This window comes from Parambassis ranga, chromosome 19, assembly GCF_900634625.1.
Source record: "Parambassis ranga chromosome 19, fParRan2.1, whole genome shotgun sequence".
Lineage (NCBI taxonomy): Eukaryota > Metazoa > Chordata > Actinopteri > Ambassidae > Parambassis > Parambassis ranga.
The window spans coordinates 3720289-3735551 of NC_041039.1; the positions used below are offsets into that span (position 1 = coordinate 3720289).

General features: G+C 40.5%; 1 protein-coding gene across 2 annotated transcripts in view; it reads right to left on the reverse strand.

Annotated features, from left to right (window-relative positions):
• thrab (thyroid hormone receptor alpha b) overlaps nt 1-6397 on the reverse strand; it is a 94196-nt gene extending 87799 nt beyond the window's left edge. For both annotated transcript variants that reach the window (XM_028432084.1, XM_028432082.1), the window contains exon 1: nt 6043-6397. The gene's annotated coding sequence lies outside the window, so the exon portion shown is untranslated. The remainder of the gene's footprint in view (nt 1-6042) is intronic.
• Nucleotides 6398-15263: the final 8866 nt, after the last annotated feature.

Genomic DNA, 15263 nt, shown 5'->3' on the forward strand with positions numbered 1-15263 from the left:
TATTTAATAATAGAGTTTTTTGTTTCTTTAATAGTTATCAAAAAAAGTTATCAATAATGGCTCAAAACTATATACTGTAAACCACTCACACTTTATATTGAGGGGCAACTGCACAGGTTGAAAGTGTCCCACCATGGTGGCACACACAAATTTATATGCACATGAAAAGTCATCAACACTATATGTTGTAGGCTATTTTATTCTAAGAATTGAGAGCAGTAGCTAGCACATGTGTGTGTTGTCCAGTCAGGGAAGCTTTTAAATCCATATGGACTTCAAGAATCAGCATGTGAGGCCTATAGAGTTTCTTTGAATTAAAAAAAGGTCACCCTGGCCTCTTTTAGTAACATTACTGAGCTTTATCCGGAACCTGATTTCAAATCACTTCTTAATTTATGTTAATCACAGAGATGAATGCTTTTTTAATTTTTACGTAAACTTTGATCACCCTCATTATAGAAAATAGAGGCTGGCTCAGTGTCACAAAAAGCATGCCAATGTGTCAGTGTGCCGGAAATATGATAATCAAGAAGATAACAAACGCAAGAAAGATTCATCACAAGCATTCTTGGAACCTCTGCACCAACAAACTGTTAAAAATATGACTCACTTGCATTTCCTGGTACCAACAAGCCACAAACCACAACATACCAACCTGCAGCTAAAATATAATGATGGGCAATTTTCACTGTTATTACTCGATCACACACAGGAAGAGACCCAGCGGAGACAGCACTGTTAGTGATTTCAGCAACAAGTGGACTCAACAAGTGGCCGACATCACTTTCAATATAATCACAGGAAGGAAAGGAGCTATCAGAGGTACAAATGGCTTCTTCAGTATGGTTTGGAAATGTCATGTCAGAAGAAGAAAAGTTTCCTTAAACAGAAAAGTGCTGGCTGCACAGTAACGGAGAGGCCCGATGGAGTGCGAGACACTGTCACAGTTTAAAGAAGTCTAGCTAAACTATGAATTGTTAACCTCACAGACAGTCATAACATAAACCAAAGTCAAACTCTTCAGCCAGTCGGACACAGTTGTGTCAGTCACTGTGCAAAACCCGACATGTGACAGAAATCTGGGTTTTTCTAAAGCTGAGGAAGCAGCTTGGTGTAAATTAATAAGGGAGCAGTGCCACAACTAACTGAACACATTTACACCTTAATGAGTCCTGAAAGCACAATTACTAAACTTTAATGACACTCTAGCTGTAGAATGTGTGGAAAACTATGCTATCGGGTGGACATGTTTGAAAGAGTTTAAAACCATCCATTTTTAAACCATCCAATTACATTATTAATAGTTATATAAAATCCCAGAACATTTGGAACATGATCAGTGGTATCAATGAAGCAGGTAACTTCATTTGACGGGGCTGTGGGTGTGCTGTAGAACAAACAAACTCACAGAAGCTATGAAACTCCTGCTTGCCTTCTCCTGATTCTGCTTTACAGAGAAATCAAATCCTGGTTTCCCAAAAAGAACTAATCCTGGTTACATTCTAATCAACGTTTCAGCACGAAAGCAGCACTGCACTAATGTTAAACATACACTGATGGGGAAAAAAGGTCGATATGCAGTATGTGTTGGAGGAGCAGCCATAGCAGGACTAGGGTCTGGGCAAAAATTGTGATTGTGGGATTTTATAAGCATCTCTTTGCTCTCAGTTATTGATTACCACAGCAGATAATATGTGGAAGCATGGAAAATGTCCAAGTAGAAGCTGCGGTGCAGTTCTTTATCAGAAGCATTATAGCACTATTTACTTTATCATTAAAGCCATCAGCCATGATTTCCACACAAAAACTGGGAGGTGGTTGATTGTGATAACAACTTGTGTGCTCAGTATGGTAAATTATACAAATATCTTATAAAGGAAGCTTCCGTTGGTTTTTTGTTTCTATCATGAAATATGACCTGTAGGGAATCCTTCTGTATTCCACAAGACTCTGGTGTTTATGACACAGTTGGAAAAAAGTAGCCAGTCTTGGAAACTAGTTTTTTAACATTTCTGCAAATGTGCAGCAACTTAACTTCTATTCCACTGTGTAAACTGAAGTCGCTCTCACAGACAGGGGGTGAGAATGTTTCAGTGCCAGCAAATGTCGGATGGACTCCTTGTTGTAAAAATGCTCTGCTTCACCCTGGCAAAAACAAACCTCACGGCTCCCGATGCCAAGTATTCCTGTTGATGAAAAGTCAGTCGTGAGTGGCCTTGGTTGTACCCCGGCAGAGCCAAGCTGGCTTATGTTAATAAGGGAGAGAGGCGGCCATGTAAAACACTCTCATAAGTCTTTCTGGCCAATAAAGGACATTTAACAAGTTATTATTTTCCCTGATGATTTGGAAGCAAGCTGCTGAAGCAAAGGCCGGCTCTGAGGTATGCAGAGAGTAACAACAGCCACAGAGAAATGAAAACACACCTATCTGTATGGAAAGCACAGCTCAACAGAAACAACTGAAAAACCACCAAAAGGATAAAGTGAAACTTAACCTACTAAGAGAAGACAGCAGGGAGGGGCCTAAAAAACAACACAAACTTGAAGTTGCTGCCTGAGATCTGATGTAATGCAACTGTGTTTGTATGTTAAGAGGGATGGGATGTTCTGGTATCTCAAAAACAGCAGGACTCCCAGTGGTTTGTGTGAAGACTGGTGCAGAGCGCACTGATAATCTCTTGTCGTGTTCACCATGACAGAATGCTTATCAGCAGCGGAGTTTCATGGGCCTCCAAATGCAACACAAACCAGCGACGACATCACCCTGGAAGGTTAGCTGCATTCTTCTCTGCTAATGAGGTTTGAATTGCCAATTGGCATTACTGCCATTACTCTGTGTGCCAAACATTACAGCAGAACACAGGCTGGAATTCCCTCCACTCTGTGAAGGCAGAAGACAAACATTACTCTTTATTATTTCTGATATCAGCTGAGTTGGAGGATTTTAATAGCATTACAAATGCCACTGCATACCATCAAACCTTACTGGAGCTGAAACAATCAGTCCAAATGTTTTTGACAGTTTGATGACAAAATGATCATATGCTTTGTCACTGTACAACACGTATCTATGGGCCATAAAAATCATGTATCCATCACAAGGCTACTATGTCAATGTAAATAAAAAAAAGCTCTCATACAGCTTCCAATCTGACCTTAATTCACAATTAAACTCACGTTGGTATGCATAATGATGTATAGGCACACAGTCAAAGATGCTGTCTGGTTAGTCATCTGAGAAATCTCTCCATGCATAAAGAGGCCAATTTATTTGCTCCGCTGAAAACAACTGAATGAAACATTTATGCAACATGCTCTTTAAAAAGGATGCTTTTGTTGACAGTGTACAGATAAAAAACAGCTATATTTCAGAAAATCTAATCACCTGCATTAAATTCAGGAGCTTGTGATGATCAGATGATATTCTGTGGCTGGCTGCATTTTCTTTTTTCTTTATATCTAAATTCTTAGAAGCAACCTACAATGCGTAACATATGCGTACTATTATCTTATTTGCTGTACCAATGCAGAAGCACCCCAAGGAAGAACAGGCATGTCTTCCTGTGGAGAAAAATGTGCTTGTGACAAACATGTCATCATTGCTAACCTATAACCTTAAATTCCATTTAAGGTTATATGTTTGAGAATGCAGAGCTGCAGAACTGGTAGAGCCACTCGACTCATCTATGCTATGAATTCAGCTGCCTCAATCTTACATTTCAGGATAGTAGGATAACCTACATCAGCACAGAGATCTCTCTTTATTTAGGCAGGCATGGGGGCCAAACAATGCAGCTCGCTCGGGACTGGTACTGCCATTCTTTATAGTTCTGACAATCTGACAGAATACACTGCATCTTCATCAGTCACCATTTAATCCAGAATTATCCTAGCAGACAAAAGAAAGGAAGAGGAAATGGAACTAAAATTCCAATTCCCTGCCAAGCTCAGCAACAGCTCTTGACATATTGACCACCCCAGCATGCCCTCTGCCTCTCTAGACAGCAGTGATGATACAGCAGATACAGACCAGGACATCGGCTGCGTACTTGAGGTTATATAAGACGACGCTCTATGTTTCTTAGCATTCAGTGCTGCTCCTGCCCACCAACAAGAATAAGAGATGACGACAGCGGTGCAGAGGCTATAAGGAGAAGGAAAAGGGGTAAGGAGGCCAGGAAAAAAGACAGACAGAGGGTCACAAAAAGAGAGGGGCCCGCTGGGGTGTTCGCTGCTGGATGAGGGAATGTAGAAGGTCATTCCCGGCCCCCTGAAGGAGCCCCAGCCGACGAAGAGACGAGAAGAGGAGAGAGGTCACATGGGGCTTCATCCATCCACAGTCCTCATGTCCTTCCATACAACCCTCACTCAGACAGAAACAAAGCTAGTATTTAGTACAGAAAAAAACCTTTACAATGAGGGAGAGATTATGTGTAGGGATAAACGTCACTGGTTCCATTTTTTAGTCAAATACCTTTTGTAAAAAGCCAACAACTAAAAAAAGCATGTGTGATCTACATTTTGAAATGTTTATAAAAGATTTAAGAAAGTCTACTGTATTCATTAAATGATTAAAAAATACGTTACACATCTGTCTGCACTATTGCATTTCATCCAGTGGTCAGTGCGTTGATGAGACAAATTTAAACACATCCTCTGCGCCTGAGGAGTGCTCCTGTTGCAAGCTTGATGGATTCAATGGCAAGCACACACAGCTTTTAGACTGTCACTTTCTATCAGCACAGTGCCAGAAACTGCTGTGGAGAAGAACGCCGCTGAGAACGGAGACCCTGGAAAGGCTTTAGGCAGAGTGGTTGCATTGAGTGATTTAATTATTACTGCACTGTAATGTTGTGATGAAGGCTCTTACACCCAAACAGCTGCAAATGCACTAATCACACTACCCACTATTATATTGATGATGTGCAATCATGTAGTCTAGTGGTTCTCACATGGTGGATAAATAAAAGTGTCCGCCAGGGCTGTGTGGCATCAGGAAGCACTATTTAAGTATTTGTTGGCTATATATATCCAACAAATACTTAAACAGTGCTTCCTGATGCCACATATATATATATATATATATATAGCCAACAAATACTCTGCCTCTATGCTGACTCCAACCCGAAGGTAACTTGACAATGGGAGAACAGTGTGCTCATCACTCAGAACAAGGTGTGCTTTTAATGTAAACATTAAAAGCAGGACGGAGAGAGCAGACATTAGATTATTAGCTAAAAGTGCTAATATTCTAGTGATGAACTAAAAAACCAGTACATCCCATTTACATTCTAGTCTACTGTTATTTTCAGTACTTTTCATACAGAGACACCACTCGTGCAATGCATCAGTGCACGTGTAGGCCTGGTAAACATAGCTATGCAAGGAAGACACCTCAGAGGAGAACAACAAATACTTATCCATTTTTCATGAAAATCTGTCCCAGAGTTTTTCAGCTCTTTCCATCAAAGCCTGTCACTCAGTTTTGCTGAGCTGCCTTTGTTTTATGTGTGAAAGGCACAACACTCTTTCATCACACTTAAGTCAACACATGAGTGAAATATGCAGCCATGTTTCTTCAGTTTTGTCTTTAGTGACCTTGTGCACACACACAATCACATGCAAATTTACTTCAGACTGCCCCCCCCCCCCAATTCATGACAGCCTCACCTTGGTTACAGCATTTCATTATGTTGTATAGTACAGTAATGTCAGTATATGCATTCAGAGGTGAGTGAGGCAAATGAGGAAACAGAGGTAGGGTCAGGTAACACACAAACACACTCAAGTCTTCCTATAAGAGGATTTTATTCCTGTATTATTGCTGTTGGACTCTCTCTCTTTCACTGGACCATGCGCGCGCGAGAGCGCAGCAGGCGCAAGTCCAAGTCCGGGCCCTGAGACCATCGCGCGCGCGTACACACTCGCGCGCGCGCACACACACACACACACACACACACACACACACACACACACAGTGAAGCTAGCGCCGCCAAACAACTGCCTGCACAACCTACTGTGAAGCCCGATAACGACACTTACCGTCGGTTACTCCCCCTGCGCCGCGTGGACACCACTCTCGCCTGGATTGTGGGACATTAGGCGGAAATGAAGCGGGGGAAAAAGTCAGCCTGGCTCCTCGGCTTTCTGCACAAGTGAAGCAGGACCGCCGGACGGCTATATCCGTCCCCTCACTCCCGACCCCCGTCCTCCGCCGAGCCGCTGCGTGTCGTACCGTCAAATTATCTCCCTCCTCGCACAACTCCCGCTGTCTTCCTTCCAGTGAAGCTTCAGCGTAAAAATGACTAGTTTGTATCCCCCTTTGTTGCCTTCCAGTAGCGTTTGGATGGGCTGCAACGACAGGGGGGAAAAACCAAAAAAGAAATACTATACGCTCGCTCCTCCCTCCTGCTTATGTACAGTACAGTAAAGGGAGCTCTGGGCTGTGTAACACTTATTAAAACTATCTACCGCTCTCTACTGGACCTCCACTGTAAAGCACGAACTGTGCACATGTTGGGACGTTCACGTGTGAGATGCGGAACACATTCTGCCTCCACTTGTCTCTGCTGTCCTTATTTATTGTCTTCATCGTCTCTGCGCCCCGTCCTTCCTCCTCCTCCCCCGCCTCCTCCTCCTCCTCTCTCAGGGAGATTAGTTGACCTTGTAGGTACATAAGATTATAATATCAACTTCGATATCAATGTTAGGACCACAAAACGACTTTTTTTGAAAATTATTATTATTATTATTATTATTATTATATTAAAGCCCAGGAGGAAACCAAATCCTGCCAAATATTTGACCTAATTATGCCAGTGTGGAGAAGCTCCAGATGTAGGGTAATGTTGAGAACATGGCCGCTTAAGATATAGTTCACTAAAATCTGCTAACAGCAAAACCAGCCAATCAAGCTGAGGTTTCTTTAAAAGCACCCAACCTGCCTGTTCTACCTAATTCACTAATAATAATTCCTCTCTTCAGTGTTGTAAGAAATTCTAACTGCAGCCCCTTAACGGTTATTTCTGTCTGACACATCCAGTTGTCAGATTCGCAAGAAAATCACAGGCTGTTAGAGTGACACATTGTATCAGCAGTAAATGCCCACAATTTTGACATTTACATCTGATGGTGTTCAACTGCAGAAATGGAAGTGCATACAGGTTTATTTTAAGTACAAATGCCACTGCAGCATGCACATAAAAGATTCTGCCAAACGTGTGTGACAGTATTCCCATCACCAGGCTTCAATATTCCACTATGAGGGAAGGGATAAAACACCTGATACAAGCAGCTGCTGTTTGACACACTGCTATTCAGATCCTGTACAACCAATCAGAACACAGGCTCACCTCCATCTGCTTGCAGAAACAACACAACGCAACCGGTTAATAGTAATGAGTGTTTTTAAAGGGGCTTTGAATGCGTGCATCATTTACTAGTTTGCATCTGGATGCAGCTCAAATGTCCTGGTTCAGCTGCTGCTGCTGTCACATCCATGAAGGATTCCAGTTGCTGAAGGACGTCACGATCATTTTAATAGAAACATTTTGATTACTAGTCATTAACAAGCACAGACAAATGCCCATTTAGCTTGTTAGGCACTCATACAAATGAGTGGTTAAGAGAAAGTGATAATTCACAAGTAGCGATTCAGACTTCAATAGTTTTAGTCCATCTTCAGTAGCATTAATTAATTAACAAAGAATCCCCTACAACAACAGCCTGTGATGTTGCAGTAATTTAGAATGTGGTAAACCCAAAGGAAGTTGTTTGGGACCTCTGTTTTCTATATTAATAGTTCAAACTATAGCCTGACTGGAACATGTGGACACATGGACTGACATCATGTGATCACAAGAGAGCTCTAATAATAAAAGGTTAGTATGAACACTGTGACTGTGTCTTTCTTAACTGCAGCTATCCTTAGTCACTGAATCAATACCACAGCTGGAACACAGTTGTTATCAAAATGAGCAGAGGTATTGGACTTATAAAAAGGTGTATTTACTATGTACAATCAAATGTGCTGGATCAGTTAGCCGATTCATTTCACTGATTCTACTGTACTGGGTCTTATGTTTATAGTCATGCAAAACAAACCTTGCACCATGCAGACTAACTGATGCTCACCTTTTCTTAGAGATCCTGGCCAAGTGTCTGGATTTGGACCATGAAAATAATTTGTGGTAATAATAATACATATTAGATAGGAGGCCATGTTAGAAAACAAGTACAGATCCTGCTATCAGCAACTGTTGCCAGAGTCAAAGTGTGGTTTTAATGTTTGAAGTGGAAATGTATTATTCTTTACTTTTGGAAGGATTTACATTTTTCTGGAAGCTTTTAGTAATTTGATCCTTCTCACCGCTGCTTTGAAGCCTATCAGACAGAGTAACAGAGCAGAAAGAACACAAGTGCAGCCTTAATTGACACAGCAGAGACTCATACTTTAAAAACCTCCAGCATTTAGTATCCAAATACAGCAAATCATTTATACACCTGTGCTTTATGAATGACTGAAGGTGTGGAACTATTCGAAAGAAGATGATTTCTTTGGAGAGACGTCCTTGTAAGAGCAAGAGGAAGCTTCCATGGAAGAGGACATCTGGCCTGGAGAATGGATGGATGAATATATGACTGAGTGCACAGATGGACAGATGGATAATAGCCCTTCTATATGAATCTGCTCCCAGTACAGGCTGTAGAGAAATATGGATGGAGCATCTGGGACCTCTGAGGCTTGGATTTGGGCTTACCATTTACCAACATTACTGAAGCCAACAAACCCAGAGCTGGTCAGAAGGGAATGCTGAGACAGTTGGATTTGTCTGCAGTGTTTTCTGTCGTGTGATTTATGTATTTTTTATGCCCTGTTATTTCCTATTAACTGCTTGTAAGCACCGATGGGCACAATGTATTTGGTGGTCAATACATGAAAATTGTACAGTCTGTCAAAACAACTGTGTCTTCTCCCTGGTGTCTCCCTGGCATCTGAAACGTGTAAAATAAAATGTAATAAACTATAGTGTTACCACCACAAACGTTAATAAGTCCTCCCACTCACACAGATGCTGCTTGAAATCCCACTGCTGCTCACATCTGTGTCCACTTCCAAATGATCTCATAGCAGCCTTGGCATTTACTTATATACATGCAACAGGGGCAAAGTTGACATTTAAAGCTTTAATCCTAACCCTCTTTTCTTGATCGTCTTTCAGCGACTGCACTTGACACGATGAATGCTGATGAGATTTGCTTCCATTTGATGTACAGTAAAACTGGATTGAAACACACTGAATACAGACTCTGTGTGGGTGATGGAGTGGATTAACCCTTACATATAACTTGATCATATAGGGACTATATAGAGTGCTTACATTTCCTTACTTAATTTTAAGTAAGGAATTTTTATTATTTGTAGTGCAACATGTAGGCAACGGTTTCCAATTTATTATATGGCTCTGTTCATATAATAACAAAAAGTAATAATTAATCTAGTCTAGTGATTGGAGAGGCACAGTTTCCACTTTAGAAGGCATAAATAAATTCATAGCAACCAATAGGAAATCCAATAAGTCAAAGGTCAGTCATTTTCACCTGTGAGAGGATAAAGGCTTGTTGAGGTTTAGAGTAATCATCAGTCATGCTCTAGCCCTCAATTTACAGTCATTTTCTCCACTTGTATTCTTGACCCTTTTCCTGATTGTGTGCTTCTTTGTTTGTGTAACAAGAAAAGCCCACTTTAATGGCAGGCATTGAAAACCTACGTAAACTAATACACAAGAAGCATCCACCATTCTGACTAAATCTCTTGCCAGCTTTACAGTGAGATGCAACACTTTCCAGCAAGCCCATACATTTTTCAGCATGAACACTCCTTTGTCCCAATGTACACAGGAGTGAGAGTTAATCTAACAAATGGCTGTCAGAGCCTGATACCAGAGAGGCTCTGCTCTGAATAATGGATCACTCCATCTGCAGCTTGTCCTCTGCCTTAATTGCACTAGTACCTAATCTAGTTCATGATAAAGTTGTGTGCTGCTGACTGAGGTTAATGTGTTGTTCTCAGGTTTATGTAGACGCCACTGTGTTAAAGGTTAGGTGGCGATGCAATTAAAAGAATAAGTGGCGCTTAAGACGATTGTTGTTGCTCCAGGATGTAGATGGTGATGCTTGGTTTCATTTATGCTAAAGGATAAAATTTTATCGCATTGGTCGATGTCATCCTATGATGATACCAATGCAGCTGCACAAGATCATGTTAGGAGGTAGGTGGAGGCCTGTTGTTAGGGTTTGGCTTTAAAACCTACTATTTAAGGTTAAAAGTTAAAGGGCGATAGTTGTAGAAGGGAAAGCTGTTCCCTTCCATGGTCGCCATTTTCAGCTACCGATGTGGCAAGTCCCAGCCTCCTAACCATATCAAGATGTTCTGTTTTCAAGGACTGAAATATGGAGCTTATGTTTTCCTGGTGAGGACGGACTGCCCTGGTAACCTGCATGTGTACACAGGACATGTGATGTCCCCCCTGATGTCAATCTCATGACATAAGCTTTACTCTGTGGGTCCTGCTCTCAGTTCTGAGTCATCTGAGGTGTAGCTCTGACAAAAAAACATTTCTCTCTATTTGCTTTAAATCACTTTTAAAGATATACTTTTATATGAGTGCTTTTAGTGGTTTTTAGGTTTGAACTGTGCCAGGTTTTTATTGACTGATTGTTTTGTGTTTTATCTTGCTTTATATTTTGAAACACTGTTTATGATTTTAGGATTTGATTATGTTTTATTTTTCTGTGTATTTTATGGGCTGTGAAGCACTTCTGCTATACAGTTAAAGTATATTATTATTATTTCAACTGTACACTGTTATTGTCATCTTCATTGTTTTCTAGAGAAATGTTGCTTTTACCAACCACTTCAGATTTTCATCAAAGAAATCCAAACAATCTTCCCTCACACTGCTGCTCCAAACAACAGAATAAATGCTACCAGGGCAAAGAAAGACGTTTGCAGAGACCAGGAGGCTGAAATTATTCACCTGGCAGTTATGTATGACACACATAGAAATAGGTGCAAAAGCTAAACAAAAGCTAAAGGCTGTCCAATAGAATATTATGGTATATGATTTTTTTCATGTTCCTTTAAATACTCTGTTTGGGATAACAGTTAAAACCTCATTCAAACTGCTACAAGAAAATCACCCATTACACACACAGGCAGGTGCAGACATTTGTTGAAATGTAAGTGTGTGTGTGCAGACAAGGCAAATGGGATGAGCAACAGACTGAAAGCTGAGAAGGTGTTAATCGGTGGGAGGGGGACTTTCACCATTTTCTACATTATTGCAGGTGTTCTGCTCAGACCAGGGTTAAAGTCACCTGATGGTAAATGAAGATGGTAAGCTGGGGATATAAAGTGTATGTTTATATGTGAATGTGCAGCAGCTGCAACAAAAACTGTGAGCCTTAATCAATGTGTCTGTATCGTGTCACAGTCCCTGCAATATATGACTACCACTAGTAGAGACTAGTCAGCTAGCTCCTATTTTGGGGGGTGATTGATGAGTTGGAGCTCTTTCTGTTGTGAACCTAAACATCAGGTTAACATTCCCTTTACTGTAGCAAGAGCAGAACTTGAACTTTACAATAAGACCAAAAGACAACAATAACAACCAAGTTATCCTTCACCTTACAGTGAGGTAAGTGATGTGTTCATTATCTTAGAAAGACACTTGTTGCAATGTCATTGTGTGTCCCTTGCTGACACTTGTTCTTCTGTAGTTCTGTGTCACTTTTCCTGCTTATGTCCTGCAGCCTTTCATCACAACAGGATCTGTGTCTGGTTTTGAAGACAAACAGCTTGTCCTTCAAACATATCTACGAACTCATTGTACAAACTTCTCTGCTGTCTTGTCTCTTTGTGCCACACTCAAGAGGAAGCTGACTCATGTTCATCGACGCTGTGGGACATTTGCATTTCAGGCCCATCTATTTTTCCTCCTCAAAGGAGAGCCACTTTGATGTCCCTCAAATCTCATTATGGCTGGGGGCTCAGCAATGGCAAGGACTGATTTCTTTTGGTTCTGCAGTGGCAGGGAGGAAATGAGAGAAGCAAAATCCCTGTGGAGCAAAATCCAAATGGATAAGGCCAGTCACGAGGGAGACCCTTTGAAACACACAGTGCCGAGCGGCTCATTCCATCATGGAGGCGGACCTCATTTAGAGGTGATTAGAGGCACCCGGTGTGACACAAAGATGTAAAAGTTACCTATCAGTTACAAAACATGCGCAAAATGTGACAGACGCATATAATTATCTGCACTCACATGGTGACCACATGCAGTCACTGTACTACACAAGTTTTACATTAAAGCTATAGTCTACTTTAGAACCTGGTTTCCATACATCAAAGCAACATTTGAATACTATATACTTATACTAAATCATTTTTTTCTCAGTCCTCAGATTTGGATTAGGAGTGTATTACTCGTACTCCTCCTACTTTTAGTAGAGGCTCCGCCACTAGTTTTCGTTTAGATCTACTGTTGTGGTGGATGCTTGCGTACACTGTAACTGTGAAAGTTACCTACGGTACATCCAACTACCTAATATTGCAAAAATAAAAAATAGCCTGGTATAGCACTACTGGCTGGAAAAGCAATACACAGTCTCAATACAAGCATGACTTTGCTTTTATCTTGTAAGTCAGTGTCAAATCTGTCAAACCTAATGCTACTGTCAGACCTCCATACAATGGCCCTAAACAGTTGCTTTGACTCCACTGTTGGAATGGAAATAAATAAAGCTATGAAATAAATAAATGTATATTTATATATTTACTCCCATATCTATTTATTTCAGACCCATATTTATTCATCACGCATGTATGTATTTAATTTTGACTGAAATGAAGTTCCATAATTCAACTGGTTTGCTATTAATCACCACATCACTACCATCCATAATGAAATATAAACACATTAAGTATGAGTGTGTTCTACCTTCATTAATCAGCGCACATATCAAAACAATCAGTGCGTGTCTGACAGCAGCAGTAATCACACGGTGTGAGTCAAATGGAAACATGATTGCAGACACACTGTATACAGTATATCATGTGTGACATGACTTTGGCATGAGGATGTATTTGTGTCAGAATGTTTGCAATCATACACCGTGTTTATATCCACCGCACAGCCCAGCCGTGAGGTTTAGTGTTTGCATCAGACATAGAGAGGATGTAAACACACACACACACACACGTGGCCTTAGCTCACTCTCTGGGCTGAGCTTGTCCACAGAGTTGCAAGAAAGAGAACAAACGTTTACTTTACACTGTCATTTTAATGATTCACTGCAGTGCAATCATAGTGTTTAAAAAGGTGCAGCTGAGCTCTAATGGCAATATAATAATAGGCTTCTTACACACTTCACGGCTCCCTGTAATATCTCCTGCCAGAATATCTATTTATTTCTACACACATTGAAACTTTTTGTGTGTGTCCGTTCTCGGTCCATTGTGCAGCATCAAGACACCAACTCACATTCAATGGATCCTGGTCTGTACACTGTACTGACAGTATGAATGACCTTGCGCGTTTTGACTGAACCAGGGTGATTTGCTTTGTGGTGGTTCTCGGTAAACAACTGCAACATGTGTATCAAGGTTAAACAGCAATGCACTTACGCTGAGAGAACACACCCACACAAGGGCGACAGAACAAAATAGGAATATAGAACAAAATATAAAGGGAGAAAACAAGAAACAAAAGAAAGGAGTCTAAAGTCTAAACAGAGCTGAGGAGGCTTATGGGGGAATAATCAAGAACAAAGAAATAAAAAAGATTTTTGGCTGGGGATCAGCTAGAAGCACACAGAGAATGCCTTCAGCAGTGTAATATTTCAAAAAGAATGCTTTATTTTAAATCCTGTTGGCATTCAGGGAGCTGGTATCTGCACATGTTGTTGATATTCCTAAATGGCAATGAGCTCCACTTTGTTGTGAAAAAGTCTTATAGTGGAGGATAAACGTGTTTTCTGCACAATAAGACCAATAAACAGAACAAATGCTGCTCTGAATAACAACCGTTTATAATGAACATTTTAATTATAATTATACATTTAAACTTTGTTTAATTTCATTAATTATTTCATTCATCATTATTTCATGTTGTTACTGGCCCTTTACCTGACACGTCACCCAGTCATGAAAGGATGTAGCAGCAACAAGTTTGTATGATGAGGCAGGCTGGGGATGGTGTTGGTTCCTGTTTTGTTTGTACTTGAAGTTGAATTTTGTTTTCACTTGCAGTGGGGTTAGACAACTGTGGTTACGGTTAGGCATTGAAAAATTATAAAATCCATACATTTATAACATTAAATACATTTTAAAAGGAAACCCATGCTCTTCTGCCACCATGACCGTATTAAAGCAATTGATGTGAAAAAAATTCAGAATGATAAATGTATTAATAACATTTAAAATGACTTAAGACATTAATACATTATTCAGATAGACCTGTAGACAGTACATAAGCATGGACAAAGCTTCTGTGACATCACCTGTTTACTAAAGAGCAGTTTTTGGAGGCTCTGACACCGTGTTGGCAGTGTTACAGTCCATCTAAACTCCAAATACGGACATAGAGATGGAGCATGAGCATCAATCAACACTACTGCACCACATAAAACATAGCAAAATGCCCTTTCAATGTTCCAATGCTTGTTTTTATGTCTCAGATTTTACACATGCCACTTGGGCTTTTATTTCATTTTAATAGGTGTTTAATAGAGATTGTTAGTGTAATTCACTTGAAATTGTGGCAAATGATATTTTCCTTTTTGCTTTGTGTGAGTGTGCACAGCATTTATGTATTATTAGCAGCTCTAACATATAAGAAAATGTTTCATCACAATGCTGTTATAGTAGCAGCAGACTTTTTTTATTAGAACTGCATAAACAGCAAGGCAGCAAGATGGAGAACCATAACTGAAAAGTAGTAGAGAGAGCAGCTGTGGAGATAATATTGAAGTCAGCATCTGTCTGTAATCAAGATCCTGAGTCTGAGAGACAGTCTGATACTGTGAGTCATCACCAGGAACAAAGATTTTAAAGCCTGATAATGGAGCAGCCCTGTTTGTGACTTCTACTCTGTCTGCAGCAGTTTGCTCCTACCATTTTGTGATGCAGTCATGTGAAGCTATGCATACAAATAACAACTGTAATAGTCCATCATTTATCCTCCCGCCCACAGAGGAACAAG